Consider the following 9,735-nt stretch of genomic DNA (forward strand, 5'->3'; position numbering starts at 1 on the left):
TGAGAATTTGAAATATAAGTTGATTAGCATCAGTCAATTATGCGACAATAAATTCTCAGTTCAGTTCGACAAACACACTTGCTCAGTTAGAGACTCAACTGATGAGGTCATCATAACTGAGAATCGTTGTGGGAACACCTACAAAGTTAGTTGGACTGATCAACCTTATGCACCAGTTTGTTTTATAGCTTCCAAATATTTTAAAAACTGGTTGTGGCATAAGAGGTTGAACCACCTAAACTTTAAATCTATTGCCTATCTGAGTAACCATGATTTTGTAACTGGTTTGTCCAAAATAGATTTTTCAAAAGATAAAATTTGTTTAGCATGTCAGTTTGGTAAGCAAGTAAGATTTCAATTAAAAACAAGGGTTGTAAATCATCTTCCCGATGCTTAGAACTGCTACATATAGATCTTTTTGGTCCTATATCAGTCATGAGATTAGGGGAATGAAATACACCTTAGCAGTCGTGGATGATTTTTCAAGATTTACTTGGGTTATCTTTCTTAAAATTCAAACACCAAACTGTTGCACAACTGATTAAGCTTTTCAAGACTATTAAATGAAAAATCAGTTGCGATTGATGAAACAAGGTCTGATCGAGAGACTGAATTCATCAATCAAAATCTTTCACAATTTTTAGAAAATACTGGGATCAAGCATGAGCTCTCGGCAACAAGAACTCCTCAGCAAAATGGTGTAGCTGAGAGAAGAAATCAGACCCTTAAAGAAGCTGCTAGAACAATTCTTGTTGATTCTGGTATTTCTCAGAGGTTTTGAGATGAAGTAGTAAACATTTCATGTTACACTCAGAACAGATCAATGATTAGTAAGAATCATTTGAAAACACCGTATGAGATCTTGCATGGACGCAAAAGTGTGGTTTCTTATTTCAAAATATTCAGCTGCAGATCTTTTATTCTTGATAATGAGAAAAATCATTTAAAAGTTTTTGATGCTAAATCTGCAGAAGGAATATTTCTTGGGTATTCATCAGTTAGTAAAGCTTATAGAGTTTTCAACAAATGCACTTTGAATGTGGAAGAGTCTATTCATGTTGTATTTGATGAATCTGTGCTAACCGATAAGGCAACTGATCTAGTTGAGCTAGTTGATCGCTTTACAGATATTACTTTGGATGATGATAATGAAGAAGAGAATCACTTTAATCAAAATATCCTTCAAACATCAGAACCTGAACTGCTGGATCAATCAGTTGAACAAGAAAATGTTACTAATAATCGGTTGGTGGAGCAAAATGATAATACTCAGTTACCAACTGATACAAAACCTGAAACTGAAGAAAATATTTATTTGCCAACCGAAGCAGTTACTGAGTTGGATGCAACAAATGCTGAGTACAAATGGAAGAAATCACATGCACGAGAATTGGTAATAGGTAATCCATCTGATCTGGTAAGAACTCGGAATCAAATGTTTAATTTATTTATTCATTCATTTTTCGTTTTCCAACAGGAACCTAAAAATATTGATGAAGCTCTTGCTGATCCTAACTAGATAAATGTCATGCAAGAAGAGCTAAATCAGTTTACCAATAACAATGTCTGGAACTTAGTTCAAAGACAAGTTTCTAAAACCATTATATGTACAAAGTGGGTATATAGAAACAAATTGAACGAAGATGGTTCAGTTGTGCACAACAAAACGAGGCTTGTAGCACAAAGATATAGGCAAGAAGAAGGAATAGATTACGATGAAACTTATGCACCAGTTACGAGACTGGAAGCAATTAGAATGTTCCTTGCTTATGCCTCATTCAAGAAATTTAAAGTCTACCAGATGGACGTAAAGAGTGCATTTCTGAACGGTCAGCTGCAGGAAGAAGTATATGTTGAACAACCATCAGTTTTTGTTAATCACTCTCTTCTTTATCATGTTTATCATTTGAACAAAGCCTTATATGGTCTCAAACAAGCTCCAATAGCTTGGTATGAAACTCTTTCAAAATTTCTAACTGATCATGATTTTATTGTTGGATCAGTTGATAAGACTCTGTTCAAATTTTCAAAGAATGATCAAATTTTACTTGTTCAAATATATGTTGATGATATTAATTTTTGGTCAACTAACCCCAAATTATGTGAGAAATTTGCCAAGTTAATGCATGAAAAATTCGAGATGAGTATGATGGGTGAACTGACATTTTTCCTTGGTCTGCGAGTGAAGCAACTAGAAACTGGTACTTTTATCAGTCAGACCAAATATACGAAAGAATTGTTTAAGAAATTTGGTATGGAAATATGTTCAGCTGCAAGCAATTCCATGAGTTCATCAATCAAACTAGACAATGATCAAAGGGGGATATCAATTGAGACGACACTTTACAAAGGTTTAATAAGTTCATTATTGTACTTAACTGCTAGTCGTCATGATATTGTATTTGTTGTTTTTACGTGTGCTAGATTTCAGGCAGATCCTAAGCAATCGCATTTTTTAGCTGCTAAACGCATCTTAAAATAACTTAAAGGCACACAAAATGTGGGCTTATGGTATGCTAAGTGATATTCAGATGCAGATTATGCAGGCTGTAAGCTAGATCGTAAAAGCACCAGTGGATCATTTCAGTTTCTAGGAGACAGACTGATTTCATGGTTCAGCAAGAAGCAAACATCCATAGCAACCTCCACAACTGAAGCAGAATATCTTGCTGCAGGAAGCTGCTGTGCACAACTAATCTGGATTCAGCAAAAACTTAAAGACTATGGAGTCACTGCAAAGAATCACCAATATTTTGTGATAATACAAGCATGATTGCAATTACATACAATCCCGTTCCTCACTTTAGGACCAAGCACATCGATGTAAGGCATCACTTCATCAGAGATCATGCTCTGAAGAAAGAAATAAGGCTGGAATAAATACCAACTGAACAACAAGCAGCTGACATCTTCACCAAACCGTTACCAGAGACTAAGTTTTCTATTTTTCGCAATATTTTTGGTTTAATTATCTGTCTTAATTATGTCAATGATAATTTTGTTATGTCAGTTGTTGTTATTTTTTATTTAGTTAGTCAAATATCAGTTAATTTTTATTCAGTTAGCCATTATCAGTTAGTTAACTGTTTGTCAACTGATATCAGTTCATATGTAGATAAGGAAAGAGCAATGAATCGAAACAACTATTTTATAGATAAAAAGTTTAATATATTACATGATTTAGTTCTCTTTCTACGGCATCTTGCGAAGAGAACATCCAATCAGACAATGCTTTATAGGAAATTCTTCTGTAGTCTTCCGGGAAGATAAGCTTCTCCAGCAATCTCTGCTCCTGCATCAGCATCAACTCCAACAGACCTTCATCAGTAGCAAGATCTGAAGTGTGGCTCACATTAATACGTTTCTCGTACTTTATCTTGGTTGCCCTCTGTTTATCAGTAGCAACCAACCCTTCTCAATGAACAGTTTGGAGGTCTTGAACTTTAGTCCAAGTGGACACGACTCTCTCAAAGACATAGCTCTCCATACCTTCCTTCTGTCTCTCCAGACGGCGAAGCATTGCTGGAGAAATAGGGTTGTTGGAACTGTTTGCTCTATCCATCTATGTTTAATTGTTGTTGTTATCAACTATTGACAATGGTCTTATTTATAGACAGTTCTTTTTATTGAAGAAATAGAAGAAGACGAAGAGATTCTAGTCAACTGAAAGCCTTTGACTTATTCAGACTAAGCTTCTCTAACCTTTTCTTTTATTAATATGCATTCATTGAGGGGGAATATCGAACATAAACGGTTAACTGAGAAGACAATAGTCAGTTGGTTTTCAACTGAAATGACCCATCCTTCAACTGATCACTCAGTTGCTGACCTAATTGATCTTCTCCAATAAGTTAACTGATTAATCGATAAATATTCCATAATAAGTGATGTGACTGTTAATTACACATTTAGTTGATGTCTTTCAATGAATAGTGTTTTAAAACGTTGCCCCATGTAGCCCATTTAAATTCTACACACATTTTAACCGCACATACACGATTTTATCCTGGACTGACACGTGTCAAAAATTTGAACAGTCACATTCATAAGAAATTAAACCCGCTTCATTTCAGTTTTTCTTTACGCGCATTTCAGTCTACAGAGCAAATTAATACACAGAACATTCTCTCTCGCTTTCAGCAATGGAAAATCAAATTCTGGCATACATGCTGAACGCAATGGCAATTGATTTTGATTCAGTCATGTCTGTCCAGGACGAGGATATCAAGAATGTGTTTCTCAAACTGGAGGCTGCTGGACTGAAGACATTTTTCTAGGACTATCTTCCCAAGAAATTTATCCAAAAGAGATTCATGATCTCTATGCCGATGGATTTATCTCTGCTGACGGCAACATCACTGCCACCGTCAACAATCAGATGCAGACTCTCCTATCTGCTGATGGACGAAAAATCAAGGTTTCCGATCCCAAGAAAGAATTGAAGCAAGAAATCCAGTTACTGGTTGATATCGTGGCCAAATGGGTACTCGCAAAAGCGGGATCTTTTGCCGCTCTCACACTGAAAAAATTTCAAGTCATGACTGCTATCATGGCTGGAAAAAGAATGCAATGGAAAGGTATCAACTTCAACCTTCTCAAAAACATGTTTCAGGCATCGAAACAATTGAAGGGATTTGCAGTGCCGCTCAGCTATTTGCTGAAAAGCAAGGGCTTGGTGGGTGGCTCCTCTGAGAGGTCATCCAAGTTCAAAATTTTCAATGTCAAGAGTGTTCAGCTGCCAAAGCTCAAGCTGGACATCTCTCCTGAACAGTTCATTAAGGTGAAAAAGGATATTGGGATGCAGGAGGCTCCCAAATCAGTCAAGAAATCCAAGAAGACAGTTCAGAAGAAGACAATCAAACACAAACTGATTGTCAGTGAAACTGATTCTGAGAAGACTTCCTCTCCAAAAATCATCAAGAAGCCAAGAACTCTCAAGACGAAACCAGCAATCATTCTGAGCACCATCTCAACTGACAGGCTGATACAATCTAGAGCTGAACAGCCGAGCAAGGCTACTCCTTTGAGAGCAATACCAGTTGAATCTTCAACTGAAGATTAGTTACCTCCTACTGGTGCTCAACACAAGAAGACTATCACCGAATCTGGTGATAAGAAGAAACTTGCTGGAGTTAAAGCTTCACTGATCACTATCTCTGGCCCAACTACTTTGCCATTTTCCAGACCCAAAAGGATAGTGATTAGAGAAATGATTGATGCAACTAGATCAGGACCGAGTATTCCTCATGTTCTGACTGACTCAAAGGGAAAGGCAAGATGACAGAAGAGGCCAAACTTACAAACACAATTCAAACTCACATTGACCTAATCTGAAAAGAGGTCAATGAGTTTTCTGAGATTAAGCTAAATGCTTATGATAAATGGGTCAGGTTTAGGACTGAAGTGTTTGCTAGGAAACTACAGAAGAAATCAGTTTTAAAGAAATTTATTGCCCTGGAAACTAAAGTCTTGAAAATGTTCAAAGCGGCCTCAGTTCTTCAAGCTTTTCAGAGGAACAAGTACTTCTTTGATCAAGTACGTGCCAAGAAGTTGAGACAAATGATTGTTCAGTTACGCCAAAATTATGATCCCACTAGTCCAACTGCCTTTAATGACAAAACAATTCATGATCAACTGGACTCGGATCTTTTGTCACACATATGGAGATTAAACATTGGGAACTGGATCAAGAACTGACTCTTCCAGCAGATTCCCACAATCTTTCATCAGAAGTGGAAGCTGAACAATCAGTTCAATCACAAAAGCCATCCCAAGAACCAGTTGCTCAATCTTCTGATCTAGTAACTGTTTCTTCCTCAAAGGATGCGCGATTGTTATCTTCTGCTCCTCAATCCTCAACTGCAGAACTTAAACTATATACTGATGCTGAATTATCATTGACGAACATCGACGAAGTTATTAAATTAGTTGCTGCTGATATTCAGCTGATTACCATAGAAGCAGTTGAAGAACAAATCGCAACTGAAGAAACAGCCTCATAGGATATTTTGCAACCAACTGAAGAGCAAGCTCAGTCGACTGCCACGACTGAACAGGAAGTTGTCATAGAAACTAAAGAGCCAGTTCAGTCATCTGCCATGACTAAACAAGTCGTTCTAATAATAAATGAAGAGGCTCAGCTTCACTTGATACAATCTGAAGAGGTGTCAGCTGAAGAGCCAACCACAGTTTCACTTGTTCAAACAACTGAAGAACCAATTTCTGAATCAGCTGAGCAACCAACCGAAGAAACAACTATTGTTTCAGCTGATCAACCAGCTACAGAGCCTTCAAGTTCCACTGATGCTCCGAATCTCTCTTCTCCTCCACAGCTTCAGCAGGAAGCTATACCAGACGATATTCAAGAAATGGTTATAGTCTTGAAACTGAAACAACTGACAGGGCCTTGGTGATCTTTAATCAAGTAAACAGGGAGCAGGAACCAGAAATCTCTGGAGCCATGTCTCTTGGTATATCAATAGAAACTGAATCAATGTTCGAAGAAATTCAGGCCATTTAGACCAACCTTGTCACTGTAATGACTTCCATTTCTGACATCAATTCAACCGAATTTCTACATACTATGAAGCTCGACTCTGCAAAGGAATACACTATGGGAAGACTACAACAAATTACAAAGGATGTAACTTCACTATTTTTCAAAATGGATGAACTGAGAAAAGAAAGAGCGTGAGCTGAAGCACACTTCCAAACTCAAGCCTTGTTCTCAATACGCCTTGATTTTTTCGAAAACACTGTCTCAAAAAGAATGGATTTGCTGCAAGAAATTCTGATGGATGCAGTATCAAACCTCGCCTCTGATATTTGTATATTATTAAAAAAGGTTGATAAGTTTGACAAAAAGGGGGAAGGAGAAGGAAAAGATCAGCAGGAGCAATCAACAAAGAGATCCAACTGATAAATAAGAAATAGAAAATATTTGGCGAATTTCGAAGATTATTTTAGTCAGTTATAATATTTTTTATTCTTTCACTCTTTGTACAAATATGTACGTTGAAAGAGTTGTGAATAAAAGGTTATTTTATCTACAATGAGTTCAGTTGATCAGTTCATATTTTCTAAGTTTTGTCAAACAACAAAAAGGGGGAAATTGTTGGAAACTGAATTTCGGATGTTTGACAAACTAAACACTTAAAAGATTCAACTAATTGATCAAGAATACTGATAGAAACTGATCTAAAATACGCAAACTATTGGTTGCTCATAACTGAAGATTAGTACGCAGATTTTCAAAGACAACTAGACTAGCAAACTGAACTACGCAAACAACTGACTGAGCAGTTCCGGAACTTATCAGTTACTACAATCATTTGTGAGCTTATAAGCTACATCCTATCAGCTGATCTTTCAGCAGTACACGTCATCAGTTAAGGAAAAAGACTTTCAACCGACAACTATACAAAAGATGACTGCAACAAGTAGTGGTGTAACGTACCGTACTTTTTACTACTTAAAATTTGCGGAAAAATTAAAAATTTTCTTAAATAAAAGGCGAACCTTCAAAATTCGATAAAATGAACTATTCATCCCCAAATATTGTTACAACAAAAGATCTCAAATGAAGTTTACTAAAAGTACTTGTTTAAAACTCATAATCGATAACATGAAATCAGAGTATTTTGGACAGTTCATAAACTCTTAAAAACTGGGCGGTCCTCGGGTCTAGCCTCCTACTCAGTCAAAGCCAGCTCTTTGGTCCCCACCTCCCGTCTCCTCAAATGCATCCTTACCTGCATCGATCAAGTCTAATGAGTCTAAAGACTCAACACGTATAAACTTGAAGTAGCGAGTAATACGTAATAAAATCACATGCGACTTTAAAATAGATCAAACATACCGGAACTTTAACGTGCATACAAGAGCTTGAACTTACATACATATATAGACGTGCCATAACGTGAAACTTTTCTTAAACAAACTTGCATACTTGTACATACACGAACATACATAAACTTAATCATTTTGCTTAGAGGCATGTTTCAAAGCAAGTGACCCATACATAAATTGTGGGGACCCGGACGCTAATTCATTCCTTAATCGTCTTTAGGAATAATTCAAACAATTATAATAAACAGGGTCTAATTTTTTTTTTAAAATACAAAGCGGAAACGTAATGTAATTCAATTCAGATTACATACTAAACATAAACATATAAATCTTGTATTATCTACAAGAATTCAACTAGGTTAAACTATAAATCAGTGCTGAATCCTAAGTTGCTTCGAAGCCCGGATCTCCACGCTATCTAGTCCAGCCTCGTTCTCTTCTTGACCCTGATCATATCCCACCTGTTGCCATGCACACATACAAACAAGACAACAGCCGGATAACTCCGGTGAGAATTACATTCTCTGTATAAATCATGTATACATGCAATCATAAAAACAATATAAAAGCATATAACAGATATTTCTAACATGTATTCAAATCAGAATATAAATCCATATCAAGAATAAATCCTATTCTAAACATGTACCATCATCATGAACATAATTCATCATGTACCCTATTCAGAAACATAATCAACATAACTCGATATAAACTGTCTATTAGACTCATGACTTCACATTTAAGACTAGACTCAATCCTAGTCTAGGGATCCCGGTTTTCAGAAGTTGGCATTCCCATATCGACCAACAGTAATAGAAAAGACTCCAGTTCTATCCACGTCGATAGGGTATCGATCACCAGTTATATAATAAGCTCTGATTCTATCCACATCGATATAGTATCGATCACCAGTAATAGAAGAAACTCCGATTCTATCCACATCGATATGATATCGATCATCAGTAATAGAAGAGTTACGATTCTATCCACATCAATACAGTACCGATCACCAGTAATAGAAAAAGCCACATTTCTATCCACATCGATAGCCAATCATCCGGTGACAGACTTTGACACTATCGCCAATACACGATCTTGTGACATCGTGCAATGTGCCCGCGGTGATCCCACCTCTATCAGGCACTTCTGTCACAAGATTACTCGTCTAATACCTGCTGTCTATAAATCAAGAGAACAAGTACGTCAATCAAATCAACACAATAAGGTAAAGTATGTGATTTAGGGAAACTCGAGCCAAACCTCACTCGAGTTGTGCAATCCCAACTCAACATTAATTTATACCTTTATCTTCTCGGCCCGACGAAGACGAAGTATTGAAGTCAACTCTGTCCATACCCAATCTGATAATGACAATCGAATAGATACAATATCAGTATATAACTCAGTTCAAAACCTGTTCTGATTAATACTCAAATCAAAACATAATCTGATCAATGCCAATCGACATATGATACCATAATACCATATCAACCAATACCGAGTCTGATCAATATCAATTTACGGATGTTTCGACGGCATAACCATACAGTCTCGATAGACCCGTCAATCCCAACATCATAGATATAATACGAGAACTCATAATTACTATCGATATAACTCATAATTTCAACGATAATATAAATGGGATATCGATTCTCAATCAAATCGACTCCAACATTCATAACAATTCCATAATCAGTTCGTTTCTTAATCTGACTTCGATTCTATGATGTCTAACATGTCAAGAACATCATATATGAATTCCATTCAATTCTGACAACATCATAATTTCAAAACATATCAAAACGTAGTAAAACTTACGTCCAGATGTAGCCTACGTCGATAGGAACACAGTACTGAAGTCGGATTTAAAATCGATAGGAA

This window comes from Primulina tabacum, chromosome 2 (genome assembly GCF_025594145.1).
Source record: "Primulina tabacum isolate GXHZ01 chromosome 2, ASM2559414v2, whole genome shotgun sequence".
Taxonomy (NCBI): Eukaryota; Viridiplantae; Streptophyta; class Magnoliopsida; order Lamiales; family Gesneriaceae; genus Primulina; species Primulina tabacum.